This window comes from Equus przewalskii, chromosome 23 (assembly GCF_037783145.1).
Source record: "Equus przewalskii isolate Varuska chromosome 23, EquPr2, whole genome shotgun sequence".
Lineage (NCBI taxonomy): Eukaryota > Metazoa > Chordata > Mammalia > Perissodactyla > Equidae > Equus > Equus przewalskii.
This window is the reverse complement of record NC_091853.1, coordinates 14,468,967-14,487,160: the sequence shown is the minus strand read 5'-3', so window position 1 is coordinate 14,487,160 and position 18,194 is coordinate 14,468,967.

The following is an 18,194-nucleotide window of genomic DNA, read 5'->3' as shown; positions in this document are numbered from 1 at the left end:
AAAGTTCCAGCAAAGGCTTAATGTTTAAAGGAAACCTGCCCCCCAACCTTTGGAGATGCGAATAATCACCTTCAGTTTACTCATTAAATTTGTTATTTTACCCTTAATATAGGGTCCTAAAGATACCAGTAAGCAAATCCTCAATGCTATTAAATTATCACGACATTCACATGTCTGAGGGCACTTTTCATTCATCTGGATTCTGTTGGGTTCAGCAAATATCCGTTAAGCTCCTACTATGTGCCAGGCTCTGGGGAGACAAAATGTTCTAGCATAGATCCTGTCTTTGAGAAATTTCTGGTCAGGCAGGGCCAGAGGAGGGGCAGGCACATAAACTTCCTATGTAAGCGTTCCTGTCAAGGTAGGGGCAGGGTGGGGGTGCAGGTCAGCTCATAGGAACAGCTGGATTGAGGTGCATGTTGGGTGGGAGGGGATTTCCTGGAGAATGAGCAGGAATTAGCCAGACAGAGGGAGAGGGGTGGGAGAAGGCATTTCAGATGGAGAAATTAGCATAAACACAGGCATCAGGCATCGAGCTGTGAAACTGCCTGGTTGCAGTGTTACTAAGCATAAAAGTTAAACGGGGAAAGGCACGTGCAGCGCCAAGGCTGCAGGGCAGGGGTGGTGTGGCCTAGGTGAGGGCCTCTGGGGTCCTGGTGGGGAGCTTGGACTCCATCCTGTGAAGTGGAGAGTCCCTAGAAGCTGGCTCAGCCTGTACACAGGGGACGTTTCTGGGCTGGGGAACCACCTTATGTCCTTATGTCTCAGACTCTTTGGTTCCCATCTTTTGGAGAGAAATCTAGGAGGAACACAGATACATTGTAAGTAGCAATCACATGGTCCCCTTCCTCTGTTTGAACAACTAGGGAAACCCACCATCCCGAGAAGCCTCCCCCGACTCAGCCCGGATGAAACATGAGCCGACCCCTCCTCCTCACCTTCCCCCACCGCTCTCTGAACACTCAGCTTGAAAACGGAGCCATGAGGGATGTGGAAATTGGGTTTCGCTTAGGGTGAAGGGTAGATGAGAGAGAGTCCTTCAAGGTCACAGCGTTAGAGCCAGGTGGGGCGGGAATGAGATGGGAGGGACACCTCGGCCATCCCTTCACTGCACTGCCTGAAGGAGCTTGTCCAACTGGAAACCCGAATTTCCTGGTCGCTCTTGTCTTGGTCATGGGGCACACGGTCCGAGGAGCATATGGAGGCAGCTGATCCTGGCAGCAGCTCCTGGGGACACTGTTCACTGCCCCGGGGCCCCCTCAGGCCCTCGTCATTGCTTTCCAGCGGGGCCCCAAGGAGCAATGGGACTGGTCTCCCATGCGCCTGCCTCTCCCCTACTTAGAACCCTCCCACGACTTCCCAAGGGCTGGTTGACCCTGTGCCTGTATAGAGTCTCCCGGGATGGGGACGCCGGTGAAAGGCTGATTCTGAGGTCTCACTCCTGGAGACTCTGATTCCTTAGGTTGGAGTAAGGCCCAGGAATCTGCTTCCTAATAAGCTTCCCCAGTGATTTTGAGGCCCAGTCATTTCTGAGAAGCACAAGTCCTAGGGTTAAAACTCAGGCTCCTTCATATGGCACTCCGGTCCCTCCAGCCCCAGCTCTCACCCCGCGACAGCCTGTCCTGCGTGTCTGCCATATTGAATTGCTTCTAGTTCCCCCTGACTGGGCACACGGATTCCTGTCTCCTTGCCTTTCCCCAGGGTGTCCCTGAGGCTGACCCTGCTTCACTCCTCATACGCCTGCCAATCTGCCTGTCTCCTGCTAGGCCTTCCCCTCTCAGCACAAGCGTTGCCTCCTCGGGGAAGCCCTCCCCAGTACCCTCCACAGTCCTCTCAACCTGGGCGAGAGCATCCTGGGCCTGCTTCTGCCAGAGCACTTAGCACACTGAGTTGTGAAAATCTGACGCTTTGCACAGTGCTTCCTGATCCGTATCTGTGTCCCTGGCCCCTAACGTGCCTGCCTCATAAAAGGTATTGACTAAATGCCAGATGGTTAAATGAAAGAAAAAAAAATTCTTGTCAGGTAAGGATCCCGAAGAGGAGAAAAGAGGGCCACTGCCTACTAAGAGGATCCAGGTCATTTCCAAGGGATTTGGTTCATTCACTCAATACGGAGGGCCTGCCCCAGGACTGCACCCCTGCTCCCTAACTGACTCCCATGTACGCCTGATGCCCAGGCCTCCTAACCCCTGCCCCTCCCCCCTCTTCCCAAAATGGTCCTTGATCACAGATCTTAATCACAGGGAGACGACTGGCGTGGGCCTTTTGCTTCAGTTCTGAGTGAACCTGGAAAGTTGGAGATAAAATAGCTATCAGAAGAAGAAATGGATGGAGGAGGGGAGAGAAGCTGCTGAGAGTGACGCATGCAAAAATAGGCTGGGAGAGGACCAGAGATACACACAGTCAGGCAACATGACCACTGGGCACGTCCAGAGAGCAGCCACCTTGTTTCCTTGTGCCTCTCCGCACACTCCAACACACACGTACACACACACGTGTGAACACAGCTATGCCGCACTTGCCTGAACTAAGTCTCAAGGAGAACAAAAGTGTGGTTCTTACCTGGTCAGGGTCAACCTGTGCCACTCCCCAAGGCTGGCAGGCAGGGAGCCCACAGGAAGGGCACAGGGGCCTTCCCTGGAGATGTGGACTCCAGACTTCACTGCCTCCAGTGCCTGCTCACCCCGCATCTACCCTGACCCTGCGAGGCATCTGTTCCCATGCCTGAGTCCAAGCTGCAGCTTTTCATCTCATGATCCTAATCACGGGAAAACAACTGGGCTTAGAGAAATAGTTTAACGCTCTCCCTCCTACTTGACGACCCGCCCTGTGGGAGGCCATCCAACTTTAACCTGTCTGTTGATAGTCACTGTCATCCTGGCCAAGTCCATTTTCTCATCTACAAAACGAGAGCAGATTAGGGAGAAAGATGTTGGAGGAGGACTGAGACCTGATGTCGTGTTTGTGACAGTTTTTGATCTCGAAAAAAGAAAGTGCTCAGTATTAATGATTGGCTTAACACGTATGAGAGACTATGAAAAAATATATTAGTATAATCCTCATACCAATAGTTCAATTAAAAATTAGGATTCTTCAGTGCAAGGTAAAGAGGTATTTGACAAAATTCAACACTGTACCTAGAAGTAGGGGCTTCCTGAATACGATAAAAATCTCTCTCTCAAATCCAGCATGTAGAAGCCAGCACATTACAAAACGGCGAAACCCCGGGTAGTCCTATCAAAATTAGGGACTGAGCAAAGATGCTTTGCATAGTCATATTCATTTAACAGTGGTTTATAAGTTCTGAAAATTATTTCAGATATAGTTAATATCTGAAATAACATCAGATATTTTAAATAATTGTTAAAAAGGAGTATAATTATAATGCGTAATATCACACAAAACATTTCATAATTTTAAAAAATATGTGGAAACTACGTGAAAAAGAACCCGCTTTACCATGTGTGTGAGAGAAGACCTAAGTAAATGGCACTTATTGTATATTATGAAGATGAAAATTTTCCTTCAATTTAAAGATTTAAATGGAATTTCAGTCAGGATTCCATATAGAGGCAAAAGTACTCAAGAGAAAAATTTTTTAAAAGAAGAGTTAAGAAAGGGAACTTTTTCTACAAAATATAAAATTGTATTATAAGGTTATAACTATTAAAATAGAGAGGAACTGATGCAAAAAACCAACCAGATCAGTGTAACATAATGGATAGTAAAAAACAGACCCTGGGGCTGGCCCCGTGGCCGAGTGGTTAAGTTCGAGCGCTCCGCTGCAGGCGGCCCAGTGTTTCGTTGGTTCGAATCCTGGGCGCGGACATGGCACTGCTCACCAAGCCACGCTGAGGCAGCGTCTCACATGCCACAAATGGAAGGACGCACAACGAAGAATATACAACTATGTACCAGGGGGCTTTGGGGAGAAAAAGGAAGAAAATAAAATCTTTAAAAAAAAAAAAAAAAAAAAACAGACCCTAAACTTTCTTCATCTGATAAAAGGTATTTCCAAAAAAATATACACCAAACATGGTACTCAGTGAAATATTGAACACTTTTCCTGAGTTTGGGAACAAAGAAAGGATGTCCAATATCACCACTTCTATTCAATGTTAAAATGCAAGCCCTATCTAGTGCAATAAAACTAGAAAAAGAAAAAATAGTAGAAGAAATGGAAGAAATAAAATCATTTTTTGCAGATTTACATGACGATAGAAAAATCCAAAAGAAACTACAAACTCTTAAAATTAAGAACTAAATTTAGCAAGGCTTCTGGCTACAAAATCAGTATATAAAACTCTGTTGTATTTCTATACACTGAGCAACAAACAAGTAAAAAGGGAAATTTATAAAACAGTACCATGAATAAAAGCCTCAAAAACATCAACTGTCTAGGAATAAATCTGACGAAAGATTACTAGCAAGACTTTCATATTGAAAACTCCAAAACGTTACTAAGACAGATTAAAGGCGATGTAGATAAGTGGAGGGACGTGCCGTGTTCATAGATCAGAAGGCTCAATATTGTTAAGGCGGCAAGTCCTCCAGAATTGATCTATGTATTTGCTTTGGTTTGCCAGGGCTGTGGTAACAAAGTTCCACCAGCTGGGTGGGTTACACAAGAAAAATTTGTTGTTTCTCAGTTCAGAAGGCTGGAAGTCTGCAATAAGGTGTCAGCAGGGGCGCGCTCCACCTGAAGTCATCGGGGAAGCTGTGTTCAGGCCTCTCCCAGCTTCTGGTAGTTGGCCCCTGGCAGCACAACTCCAGTCTTGACAGGGCGCTCTCGCCGTGTGTGTGTCTGCGTCCAGATCTCCTCTTCTCAGAAGGACACCAGGCATAGGCATTCGAGACTCACCCTGCTCCAGCACGACTTCATTCCAACTTAACTAGTCACGGCCACAACAATCCTATTTCCAAATAAGGTCATTTCATTCTGAGGCGCTGAGGGTGAGAACTTCAACAAAAGAGTTTTTGGAGACACAGCTTAACCCGTAACAGTATTCAGTACATTCCAGTCTAAATTACAAGAAGCTCTCTTTCTGGTGCAAATTGACAAGCTCATTCTAAAGTTTATGTGGGTGCATGAAGGATATAAAATAGTCAAGACAACCTTAAAAAAGAAGAACAATGCTGGGGGACTCGTGCTAGAAGATATCAAGACTTATAATAAAATTACTCTAATTCAGACAGTGTGGTATTGATGAAAGGAGAGACAAACAGAACAGACTTGAGTGTCCAGAAACAGGCTCACAACCGACAGTGTGGAGCAAAAGTCTGAAGTGTGTTCATAGCACCTGACAAAGCAATGTCTTTCTTAAGAGCGATGCTAAGGAAATAAAAAAGGAGGACAAAGATTTGAATAAAAGGAAGTTCATTCAGCATTATTTGTAGTCGCAAAATATTGGAACAACCCAAACGTCCCACTAGAAAAGAAATTATGGTACCTCTTTAAGGTGGAGCATTATGTAGCCATTAGAAGTAAAGTTTATTTTGAAATGTGTAATTAGGAATATGCTCATGCAATAACATTAAGCAAAAAAGCAGCATATGAAACAGAATTTACAGTTTGATCTTAAGTAGATAAAACATAAGTGAGTCAGCAAATATCTACGTTTATAGTTATCTATCTGTATATAAAATAAGATAGAAAATACATCAAAATGTTCATCTCTGAATTTGGGGTAATTTCTTCTTTATGCTTTTTGATATTTTCAGGCTCTTTACAATGTTCCATTTTCATAAACAGAAGTCATTATAATAAATTATAAAAAGAATTTAGAGAAATAACTTTCTTTCTAAGAGCATCGACATTCTCTCTGCCATCTAATTTTGTAGGGTGACTTCGCACTGCCTTCCCTTTGTTGAACTCAAATAAAAGCAGTGGCTCTTCAAAATGGATATGATTTAATCAGACCCTCAACCAATATTATGATTATTTTTCTTTTTACTTAAGACCTGATTGTCTTTAAGTTCACCAGCTCAGTAAGCATCTTCTCTGCTTTTTTTGTCCCTTGCAGGGGACAGGATTAGAATTTCCTGGACATCAGGGAGATAGAACTGGGCAAACATACCCTACAGTGGGATAGAGACAGAAAGTCAGTAAGATAAAACCTCACCCTCTGAGTCTGACCCCTAAGCCTGGAGGGGATGGGAGTAGATATTATAGTCAATAATTATTTTATTCAGTAACTTATTTTCCTCCTCATTGTCCATCTCTCCTTCCAAAATGTAAGCTTCATGAGGGCAAGGAGTCTGTTCGTATTTATCATTGTATCTCCAGCCTCTAGAACAAGACTGTACAATATGATGGCCACACACTGGGTTCCAAAGTGTTAGTACAAGACAAGAATGTGAAAATCTCACCAATAATTGTTTATATTAACTACATGCTGAAATGATAGTATTTTGGATATATTGGGTTAAATATAAAACATTATTATATTTGTCATGTGATGACTATGTTTAATTTATTACACATTTTTAGAGTGTGGCTATTATATGTAATTTGAAATTACATATGTGGCTTGCATTCTATTTCTAGTGGACAGCTCTGCCCTAGAGTATTGCCTAGCACACAGTAGGCATTCAATAAATATTTGTCGAATGGATTAATAATAATTGTTATTATTATTATAGCTAAGGTTTCTTGAATGCTAATATGCCAAGACTATGCCAAGTGCTTTACACGCTTCATTTCGGGGAATTTTCCCAATACTGCTCTTCAGTAAGAACTCCCGTTTCTAGATGAAGAACTGAGGCATAGAAAGGTCAAGTAATCCACACTACAGTAGGTGGCAGAGTCAGGATTCAGACCCAGGGCGAGTAAGTGGTGGGGGCCACATTGAACCACTGCCTGCCTCCAAGGGCCACACGGAACCACTTTTCTCGACCGAGTTCCTGAGTTTCTGTGAAATCTCCCAGCTAACGCCAGGGCCTGCATGTGCAGTCATGTGGTTAAAATGAATGCAAATTCTGTGGAGGTTATAAAACAATGTTAAAAAGGGGCAATGTTGCTCATTCTGGATCTGAATGAGTGTTTCCTTTATATAAAAACAGTGAATGTCTTTGCAGCCGTACAGGGATCACTCCCTGTCCCCAGGTGCCAGGGCTGGGGCTGCAGGATTTGGGCCCCTCACTCTTTGTCACTCAGCCCCTCTTGGCTCTGTCTCTTCTCTCAGCTTCCACGACTTCTCTCTTTCCTGGTTCCTTGCTCATCTCTACCTGCTCCTTCTTGGTTCCTCTTCCTGCTCCTGGTCTGTGACCCAGAGCTCTACCCCTCCCTCTTACATTGTGCAGACTCCCTAAGGGACATCATCTAAACCCAAGACATCCATGCCCTCCACCGCTATGTGCTAAAGAGCCCCACTCTGCACCCTCATGAGGCTGCCTCTCTGCTGAGCTCCAGACCTGGACCCCAACCATATTTATGCAACAGATATTTATAAAGTTCCTACTGAGTGCTACGTAACTGGGTGCAGGACACCTCCACCTGTTCAGACACTTCAACTTGACCTTCTCTGAACCCTATCCCAGAGACCTGCATCAGCAACCACCCAAGCCAGCAGCTTGAGGGATTCCCCCTCCCTCACCCTCCAAGACAGCGATGCTGCCCGTTCCCATCTCTCGGAGCCACCCCCTGTCCCGTCTCCGCTGCCTCAGTCCAGAGCAACAGGATTCCCATCACAAACTGAACCCACCTCCTGCCTGGGCTCCCTGCTCCCATCCCTTCTCCTTACAGCTGCCCGGTGATCTTTCTCAAACCGAAATCTGGTCGTGCCTTCCCGGCTTGTAGTCCTCGTGACCAGTGAAGTGTGGTCCACGACTTTGGCTCACAGCGTGAAAGCTCCTCAATCCCCCTTCTCCAGCTTCTCTGGTCTCATCTCCCCCCACATCCTGTATACACCCCACGCTCCACTCACATCACCCTGGATTCATGTTCCATGAACATGTCTGTAGTTCCCACCTCGAAGGTCCCTCCTTCCCCACCTGGGGGGCCCTCACGATCACCCCCAGCCAGAGTAAATACCCCTTCCCTGTGTCCCAACACCACTCACTGTCTGCAGCACCTTCTGGGCGGGTTTATTTGTCTCTTCGATGCGTCCACAAGCTCTTTGCGGAGGTTGAGGCCTAGGTTTGGAATCAGCTGACTTTGCATACGTTACTTAGTCTAATTCACAAGGCAACCCTAAGAGTTTATATTATCATCCCCGTTTTATAAATGAGTAAACCGAGGCTCAGAGAGGCTAACTACTTTGCCTAAGTTTCCCCAGCTGGTAGGTGGTGGTCTCAGGATTCAAAGGCTTGTGATCTGCCTCTGAAGCATGTTTGTGACTAGACAGGGATCTTGTCAAGGGGTGGTGTGACCAACCAGTCTCTATTAAGAGAGGCTGTTTTGTTCATACGGCCCATCTACTCCCCTGTCACCTCGCCCTTCTCTGTTAGCGGGACCTGAAGTAAGCCCTGGATCAGCCCGGATATTCCCCTCCACACCTGCGACAACCAAAGGCACCTATGCTCAGAAAGCTGCCCCCTGCCCCCTCCCCTCTGTTTCCTTACACCACAGCCTCCAAGAGGTCGCGGATTGTCTGAGGACTGGTTTGGCCGCAGGAAAAGCTCAGGTCTGGGTATGAGCTTGATCAAGTGAGAGGAGGGTAATGAATGGAAATGCATTTTACTTGCTGAAGAAACTCTCTAAGGAGGTTTTCATTCAGGACTGATGACTGGGGGTCTTGGGTTGGGGGCACCCTCCCACGTCCACATGGACAGGAGTTAAGCGCTGCCGTCTGCCTTACCCTCCTGTTGTGAAAGGCGGATCCCAGCCTGTGCGTTAGAGCGGCCCTGCGCAGTCTTGAAATCATCTCCCATGTCAGATTTTGCGGAGGAAGAAGCTAAGACCCAAGGAGGTCTAGGAACATGTCCACAGTTACAAGGCTGTTACAAGTTACAAGGTGAGTGACCAGCCCCAGGTCCACTCCAGGCCTGGGAACCACATTTCTGGCTGTGTTACGGCAGGGACTAGCCTTCTGGAGAGAGCCTCACACGTGGCCCCACCAGTGTGCTCTCAGATGGGCAGACCCCATGGTTGCTTCCCTCTCAAATCAGATCCCCCACCCCCACCCCCTGGCTAATGCTCCAAAGAAAACAAGGGGGTAGTCGCCTCGGCATGGAGGACAGCTGCTCACTGTGCGCCTCCCACACTCTCGGGGGCCGGTGGGGAGGGAGGGAGGTCTGGCTTTGCCAGTGGAGGTCTAACCTGGCCAATCAGAGTGGCTCCAGGGTGTTGGGTGGGGAAGGGTCTCCCAGGGCTCAGAAGCTGCTTTGGGCCGAGGGGAAAGACAGAACGTCTCAGCTGCATAGAAGGCAGTGCTATTGCACTGGAAAGCCCCCTCTTCATTTTTCTATCTTTTTTGTGTCCTTTCTCTGGACTAGGTGCCTCAGGCTGCTCTTGACAGGGAGCCCAGTGCCTGTTTGTCTGCTCTTGGCAGCCCCTTGAACATGCCTCAAGCAAGAGGGGAGTCAGCACAGAGCCCTGCCAACCGTTCACTGCTGGCTGGGGGTGCTGCTCCTCAAGCCACAGGGTCCTTTCTTCCTCCTGAAGATGTCGTCCCCACCTTGGTGGGGACAGACATCTGGGAGCCCTCACCAGCAGCTGCAGCCAGGTCATCTCCAACTGGCCCAGGCCACAGATGTGGGCTCGCAGGGGCGCCTGCCAGAGTAGCTAGTCTGCAGGGCCCGGGAGGGTGGGGGGGCTTTGCCCGTGTGGAAGCTGCCGTTGGAACTTCTCTGCTGCAGCCTGGCCCTCTAGACCTAGGATTATCTGGGGCCTCCAGAGCAAAGCCCTTTCTAGCCCCCAGGCTGTGCAATGCCTCATCCTGCCCCCGCCAGCCTGGGAGGTTTAGCTGAGGACACAAATGAGCCTCAGAAGCAGCCTCTCTCTGAGCAGAATTCCCTCCACTTCCGCGGTCCATTGAAAAATTTTTTCTTGGATTAAATTAAGGTACGTGGTGGATGAGGTATGGGGGGAAAGACCCAAATTTGAAAAGTCCAGGATTAGACTCTGACAAGCCCGTTTCCATTCTAGCTGGGCCACATCTACTGGTGGGACCAAGTGCTGGTGGAGTTCCGTTTCCTCATCTAAAAATGGTGGACTGGACTAACAGGTCCCAAACTAAGTTCCTCAGAACCCCAGGGTCCCACGAGGTGTTAATAAGTGTCCTATGAAAAAGAGAGTTCAGTCCAACAAGTCTGGGCGACAGTATGTGCCATCTCATCCTCCCGGCAGGTCATCAGGCCCAAAGGCATTTCAACGGCTCAGGGAAGTCCCGAAGGAAAACTAGACTAAATTAAACTAACCCAGGCTACCTTCGCTCCTGCCTTTCTCAAGGGTAATTGACCGCAGAAGTCACTTCCCTCAAAATAGCCGTTAACATCCTAGGAAACACAGTTTGGGACAACATGGACCAGATAACCCCTCAGGTTCCTTCTTGCCTGGTAGCCAAGGCCCCTCCACCCAGCGGCGGGGAGCCAGCAGCTCCTGTACCACAAATTCTAAGATGCCACAGAAAGGGCCAGAAAAGCCTCCCTCAGGGGGGCAAGTGGCAGCCGATCCCAGTTTTATTTTTCTGGAAATTCTAGTGCTATGAGGATTTAGAGACCAAAAATGGGGAGACTTAAAAATCGCAGTTTCCACTCTGATTCTTTGTCAATTTGATTAAGTCAATTCACTTTGAAACCAACAGCCTCAGTTTGCCCATCTGTGAAAAGGGAGAACTAGGGGGAGTTGGTTGGCATTCACTCAACATTAGCCCTCGAAACAGAAGTTCCCAACCTGGGGGCTCCAGACACCTAAAGGGGCGGGGAGCATAAGCTATTTCCAATATTTAAAGAAGTCTAATGAAAAGTATACATTTACCATGAGAAGTGTCTTTGCTTTTGACTGGTATTGTATCAACTCAGTGTGACAACATCAGTTGTCATGGGGACAAGGATTATTATGCAATAAATATGGTTGGCTTGTTGGACAAAATCTTTACAAACTTCAGGTCCATGGAAATAATAAACGGATCAGCTGGTAATGAAAAGGTAAGGAGGTTGGGTTGCACACCAGTTTAAAAGTGCTGTGGTGGAGAGCAAACGGGTAGCCGGGATCCAGGGAGGTAGGGGTGCTCCAAGGGAGGAAGCCGCCCCAAGGAGCCTCTGGGGGATATGGGGTTGTATGCAGAAGCGTGCAGTTAATGTGTGAAGCGGCTGTGACACAGTGGCCCCTACAGAGCACGCTGGGGAAGGGTCTCCACCGGGTCCCAGCAGGCTGAGACAGAGTGTGGAGCGCCACCTTGACTGAGCTGAGGAGAGCAGAGCCCTCAGAGTCCCCAGCAGGCCAGTGGGCTCAGGGATCAGGCCAAAGTGGATTCTATACAACTTTATTTTTTTTTAATTTAATTTAACTTTATTTTATTGAGGTCATAATAGTCTATAACATTGTGAGATTTCACTTGTACATTATTATTTGTCAGTCACCATATATATGTGCCGCTTTACCCTTTATGCTCACCCCTCAACCCCTTTCCCCTCTGGTAACCTGTTCTCTTTGTCCATGCATTTGTTTGTCTTCCACGTATGAGTGAAATCATAGTGTTTGTCTTTCTCTGTCTGGCTTATTTCACTTAACATAATACCCTCAAGGTCCACCCACCTTGTTGCAAATGGGATGATTTTGTCTTTTTATAACTGAGTAGTATTCCTTTATTTATATGAATATACCATATCTTCTTTATCCAATCATCAGTGATGGGCACTTGGGTTGCTTCCATGTCTTAGCTATTGTGAATAATGCTGCAGTGAACATAGGGGTGCATAAATCTCTTTGAATAGTTGATTTCAAGTTCTTTGGATAAATACCCAGTAGTGGGATAGCTGGGTCATATGGTATTTCTATTTTTAATTTTTAAAGAAATCTCCATACTGTTTTCCATAGTGGCTGCATCAGTTTGCATTCCCACCAGCAGTGTATGAGGGTTCCCTTTTCTCCACATCCTCTCCAACATTTGTTGTCTTTGGTCTTGGTAATTATAGCTATTCTAACAGGTGTAAGGTGATGTCTCATTGTAGTTTTGATTTGCATTTCCCTGATGATTAGTGATGTTGAACATCTTTTCATGTACCTGTTGACCATCTGTATGTCTTCTTTGGAAAAATGACTGTTCATATCCTCTGTCCATTTTTTGATCGGATTGTTTGTTTTTTTGTTATTGAGTTGCTTCTTTACATATTTTGAAGATTAACTCTTTGTAGGATATACGATTTGCAAATATTTTCTCCCAATTGGTGGGTTGTCTTTTGGTTTTGTTCCTGGTTTCCTTTGCTTTGCAGAAGTTCTTTAGTCTGATGAAATCCCGTTTGCTTATTTTTTCTTTTGTTTCCTTTGTCCAAGTAGACGTGATATTTGAAAAGATACTTCTAAGACTGATGTCAGAGTGTACTGCCTATATTTTCTCCTAGGAGTTTTATGGTTTCCTGTCTATCTTCAAGTCTGTAATCCATTTTGAGTTAATTTTCAAGTATGGTGTAAGATAATGGTCTACTTTCATTCTTTTGCATGTGGCTGTCCAGTTTCCCCAACATCATTTATTAAAGAGTCTTTCCTTTCTCCATTGTATGTTCTAAGCTCCTTTGTTGAGGATTAGCAGTTCATAGATGTGTGTTTTTATTTCTCGGCTTTCAATTCTGTTCCATTGATCTGTGTGCCTGTTTTTGTACCAGTATCATGCTGTTTTGATTACTGCAGCTTTGTATCATATTTTGAAGTCAGGGATTATGATGCCTCCAGCTTTGTTGTTTTTCCTCAGAATTGCTTCAGCTATTTGGGGTGATTTATTGCCCCACATGAATTTTAGGATTTTTTGTTCTACATCCGTGAAAAATGTCACTGGGATTCTGATTTGGATTACAATGAATCTCTAGATTGCTTTAGGTAGTATGGACATTTTAACTATGTTTATTCTTCCAATCCATGTGCATGGAATATCTTTCCATTCCTTTATGTCTTACTTGATTTCTTTCAGTCACGTCTTACAGTTTTCATTGTATGGGTCTTTCACCTCCTTGGTTAAATTTATTCCTAGATATTTTACTCTTTTTCTTGCAATTGCAAATGAGATTATATTCTTGAGATCTCTTTCTGTTAGTTCATTATTAGAGTGTAGAAATGCAACTGAGTTTTGTAAGTTGATTTTGTACCCTGCCACTTTGCTGTAGTTGTTGATTATTTCTAATAGTCTTCTGATGGATTCTTTAGGGTTTTCTATATATAAAATCACATCATCTGCAAACAGCGAGAGTTTCACTTCTTCCTTGCCAATTTGGACACCTTTTATTTCTTTTTCTTGCCTGATTGCTCTGGCCGAAACCTCCAGTACTATGTTGAATAAGACTGGCGAGAGTGGGCACCCTTGTCTTGTTCCTGTTCTCAGAGGGATGGCTTTCAGTTTTCCCCTGTTGAATATGATGTTGGCTGTGGGCTTGTCATACATGGCCTTTATTATGTTGAGGTACTTTCCTTCTGTACCCATTTATTGAGAGTTTTTATCATAAATGGATGTTGGATCTTGTCAAACGCTTTCTCTGCATCTCATCTCATTGAGATGACCATATGGTTTTTAGTCCTCATTTTGTTGATGTGGTGTATCACATTGATTGATTTGTGGATGTTGAACCAGCCGTGCCTCCCAGGTATAAAGCCGACTTGATCATGGTGTATGATCCTTTTAATGTATTGCCATATTCGGTTTGGCAATATTTTGTTGAGGATTTTTGCATCTACGTTCATCAGGGATATTGGCCTGTAATTTTCCCTCTTTGTGTTGTCCTTGTCTAGCTTTGGGATCAGGGTGATGTTGGCCTCATAAAATGTGTTAGGAAGAGGTCTGTTTTCTTCAATTTTTTGGAATAGTTTGAGAAGGATAGGTATTAAATCTTCTTTGAATGTTTGGTAGAATTCTCCACGGAAGCCATCTGGTCCTGGACTTCTATTTTTTGGGATGTTTTTGACTACCGTTTCAATCTTTTTCCTTGTGATTGGCCTATTCAGATTCTCTATTTCTTCTTGATTCAGTTTTAGGAGGTTGTATGAGTCTATGAATTTATCCATTTCTTCTAGATTGTCCAATATACAACTTCTTAGAAAGCCTTCTGGAAGTGCCAGTTCTGAGCATTTTTAAGCACTTGAAAACTGTGATTTTATATGTGCAAAGTCCTGCCCCGTTGAGCTCCATGTCACCCCGTCATAAGCAGCCACATCTGGAAAGGTACTCTGTATGGTTCATGGCTGTTTTCCCTCCAAGATTCTGCTCATCCAGAATTGCCTCTCTAGTCTCCCACTCCCCTTTTCCCCCTTAAGCCTCTCCCCCAGCTTCCAGCTCCACTTTGGCAGCAGCCTTGGGCCCTGGGCCCTGGAGGCTTGTCTCTGCCCCCTAGGAGAGCAGCGGTGAAAATCATGGTTGGTAGATCCCTACGTGTCACCAAATAAAGTGGTTAGCTTTTTCTAATTCTTCAGTATGGAGCATCTAACTCACAAAAACTCTTTCTCTTGCTAATATCAATATTGCTAATAATATCTCTTGCTAAGAGTTAGGCCAGTTCTGTGAAGATTTAGAGGAAACGAGGAGAACTGAGGCAGATTCCGTCTGCCCCAGGACCTAAACCAGGCTGCTGGCTTTAGCTAACTGGCTAAAACTGTACAGGATTTTCCTACAGGGTATTGAGAACAAAGCATTTCAGTGTGTGCGTGTGTTCTAAATTATATCAAATGACCTGATAAATAAATGCCTAATTTATGGTGAAGGAGTTAGCCATTACTTAAAGTGTGGGGGAAAACAGGAAAGACTTTGAAATGGATCAAAAATATTATTGTGCATCTTTCCAGGTTATCTGAGCTATTTTGCACTTCTATAAGTTGTAGAAAAGCTGATAGTAACGCAAATGACTTTTGCCCATAGAAATGCCAATTGTATTTGGTGGAATTTCCTCATGAATATTCACCAGCTTTGCTGATTTTGCATTTATTTGTAAATTTTTCTCAGCATTCCAGATGTCTATATACTTGTCTGCATTTTGGATTCTCTTTTGAACAGTTTGTAACATTTTGCTGGTTCTCTCATTAATTAATGACAAATAAAATCTCTGATGTGTTCATTTTATAGCTAATGAGAGGCATGATCATGCCCTTTTTAAAAAATTATCTTTTGATGCGTCCACAGAGAAAGGACCATGTGAGGACACAGCAAGAAGGCAGCCATCTGCAAGGCAAGGAGAGAGGCCTGCGGAGAAACCAAATCTGCTGACACCTTGATCTTGAGCTCCCAGCCTCCAGAACAATGAGAAACAAATTTCTGTTGCATAAGCCACCCTGTGTGTGGTATTTTGTTCTGGTCGCCCTAGTAGACTAGACGACATGCCCAATTGGTTTATCCATTCTCCTGGTGATGGACATTTGGCTGTTTCCAGTTGTTGGCATTTATGAACAAAGCTGCTATTTACATTCATATACAAACAGTTATCTTTTGACAAATTTATTCAATTCATTTATTCATCTAATATTTCTTAGTGTACACCAGGCTGAGGATAGAAAAATAGTATCCTTGCCCTTGAGAACAGTCTAGAGTGGAGGGGAGGATTCGGGGCAGTGGGTAGAGATTGACAAGTGACCAAATAAAGATAAGGAGGGCTCCAATGGGGGTGTGGCAGAATATAAGAATGGGCGCCTCTTAGTCTTCTTGAAGGAGTGAGTGAAGAAGTAGCACTTGCTGGCACTGCCTGGGCAGGTGAAGGGCAGGAGGGGAGAATTCTCTGGAGAATCCTCCTCAGCCATGGAGGCAGAAAGATATGCCTTTGTGGGGGTTCCATTCTGAGGACGGATAGAGATGAGGGAATAGAGTGAACTAGCAGACAGGGGTCAGATTCCGAAGGGTCTTATGTCCTTCAATATATAGGACAGATTGTAGGTAACATTTAAAATGATAGAAGAGAGTAAAATTTTGGCTTCTCATATCTCCTGGCATACCGCGGGGAAAAATACCCTGGTCTGAGAAGTCACTGATGATTTTGAGTTGCTGATGGAATGACATGGTTGGACGTGTGTTTAAAAACAAAGTTCTGGATTGCAGAGGGAAGATGGATTAGAAGCAAGGGTACTGGCGCCAGAGGGTGGGTTCTTCAGCAGAAGGCACTGAGAGCGAGTTTGGGATGTACAAAGGTTATTAGAGATCTACAACTGTGAAATTAAGGGGGAGAAGCAGGATGGGGTGGAGGGAGAAGCTGAACTGCAATGAAGAAGGCCTGACAAAACCTTGGCCAACTCAGCATGGAATACTGCCCCTCAGAGTTGTCATGCGTGGGATAAGATGGCTGGGCCTTGATACACCTGGTATAAAGTACAGTCACTCTATGTGGATTTGTCTAGTGTCTCGATGTGGATTGCCCCGGGAAGGGCATGGTTTTGGGCAAGGGAGCTCTCTGCCATTGAGGTAGACTGAAGGAGTCGTCAGCTGGAGACACTGCTCACAGCAGCGCCCCCTCTGTGCCCCCATACCTGTGAAGTAAGTCCTTCCTTGCAGAGAGATTTGGGCAGTGCACTTCTGCGTCCACCGTAGTTCACCCTTTATGCCATTTGGCTCATTTTCCACACATGTTCAGATGGCAGTTGCTCCAGTATTCTGGCGAGCCTCTCTTCCTGAGGGGAAACTCCTAAGAGGGAGGTTAGTAGCATGAGCCAGCCTCCTCTGGTGCAGTTGGTCTCTGAGCCACAATCGATACTTAACCATTCTAGATGCCTCTCATCATCAGTTACCAGCACTTCTGTCTTCAGAGCCTAGTCTGATGGTATGACGCAGACATCAGTCCCAAGGGGCCTGAGATCTAGTCACCAGGTCCTTCTTGGGCTGAAATTTCTGCATTTCTCCATTTACAGTCACAATTGGGCAAGGAAGTACCAAGGGTGCCCAAGACACTTGTGTTAAAAGATCATTTTCTCTGCAGAAAAAATATAAAATCATGACTTTCAAATAGATATAAAGACGAATGAGGTATGTGTATATATACAAAAGTCCAAGAAAGTCAAAAGATATGTATGGCGTAAAGGAATGTTGGGATGAATTGCCAGTAGAGACAAAATTTTTTTCCACAGTGAGAAGGAAGCCAATTAAAATCACTACCAGACAAGGCAGAATTTACATATCATTACCTACAACTTACAAAGAGTTGCAAAATAGCTTGAAGACAAGGAACAGGCCTAGAATCTATAATCTGGAAGAGTATGCTATAAACGATGCGTAGCGTTCATTGAAACACAAACATGTTTTCTACACTTGGGTGCCAAACGTATTCCTCCCTGGCCCCATGGTATAATAGCAGCCCTTCCTCTTCCTGATGATCAGGGTCAATTTCGCTGCCAAAAATGTTACTCTTCTTCTTGCCTGTTGGTGCCTGGACATAAGAAGCCCAAAGTGTCCTAGCTCATAATTCAATGAGCCCAGGACTTCCAATCCTGCCGAGCTCAGAGTTAAGGGGACAGAGTTAAAGCAGAAAGTGGATTAATGAGTGTGATGGTAAGTGGGGCTACTCCTGCTTCCACTCTAGTGTACTCAGACCCTTGTGTCCTTCCTTTCGGGGCACAGTACTACATACAAATTTTTGATTCGAAGTGCGTACTGAATCCTGGAGGATGACACCCATATTCACAGAGAAGTTCCTCTGATATGGCACCTTAGCTATGTATTCAGTATACCATTGCCATGCTTTTTCAGGCTGGCAGCTTCTAGGTGGTGAATTACATGCTACAATAAAGTGAATCCCATGGTCATGAGCTCACTCTCACACCTCTTATGCTGTAAAGTTGGTCTTCTGGTCTGAGGCAATATTATGTGGAATCCCATGCCAGTGGATCAAACACTCTGTAAGCCCTCAGATGGGGGTGCTGGTTGAGACTCTGTGGTCAGGAAAGGCAAACCCATAACCTGAATATGTATCTATTCCTCTGAGAATAAAGAACAAACTTTCCAGGATGGAAAGGGCCTAATGTAATCAACTTACTACCAAGTGGCTGGTTTTTCTCTTGAGGAAGGTCAATCAATATGGTGCCATATTGGAGACTCAGTGTTGGTTTCTGTTGCAGGTGGATGACTTTGGTGGCAGCA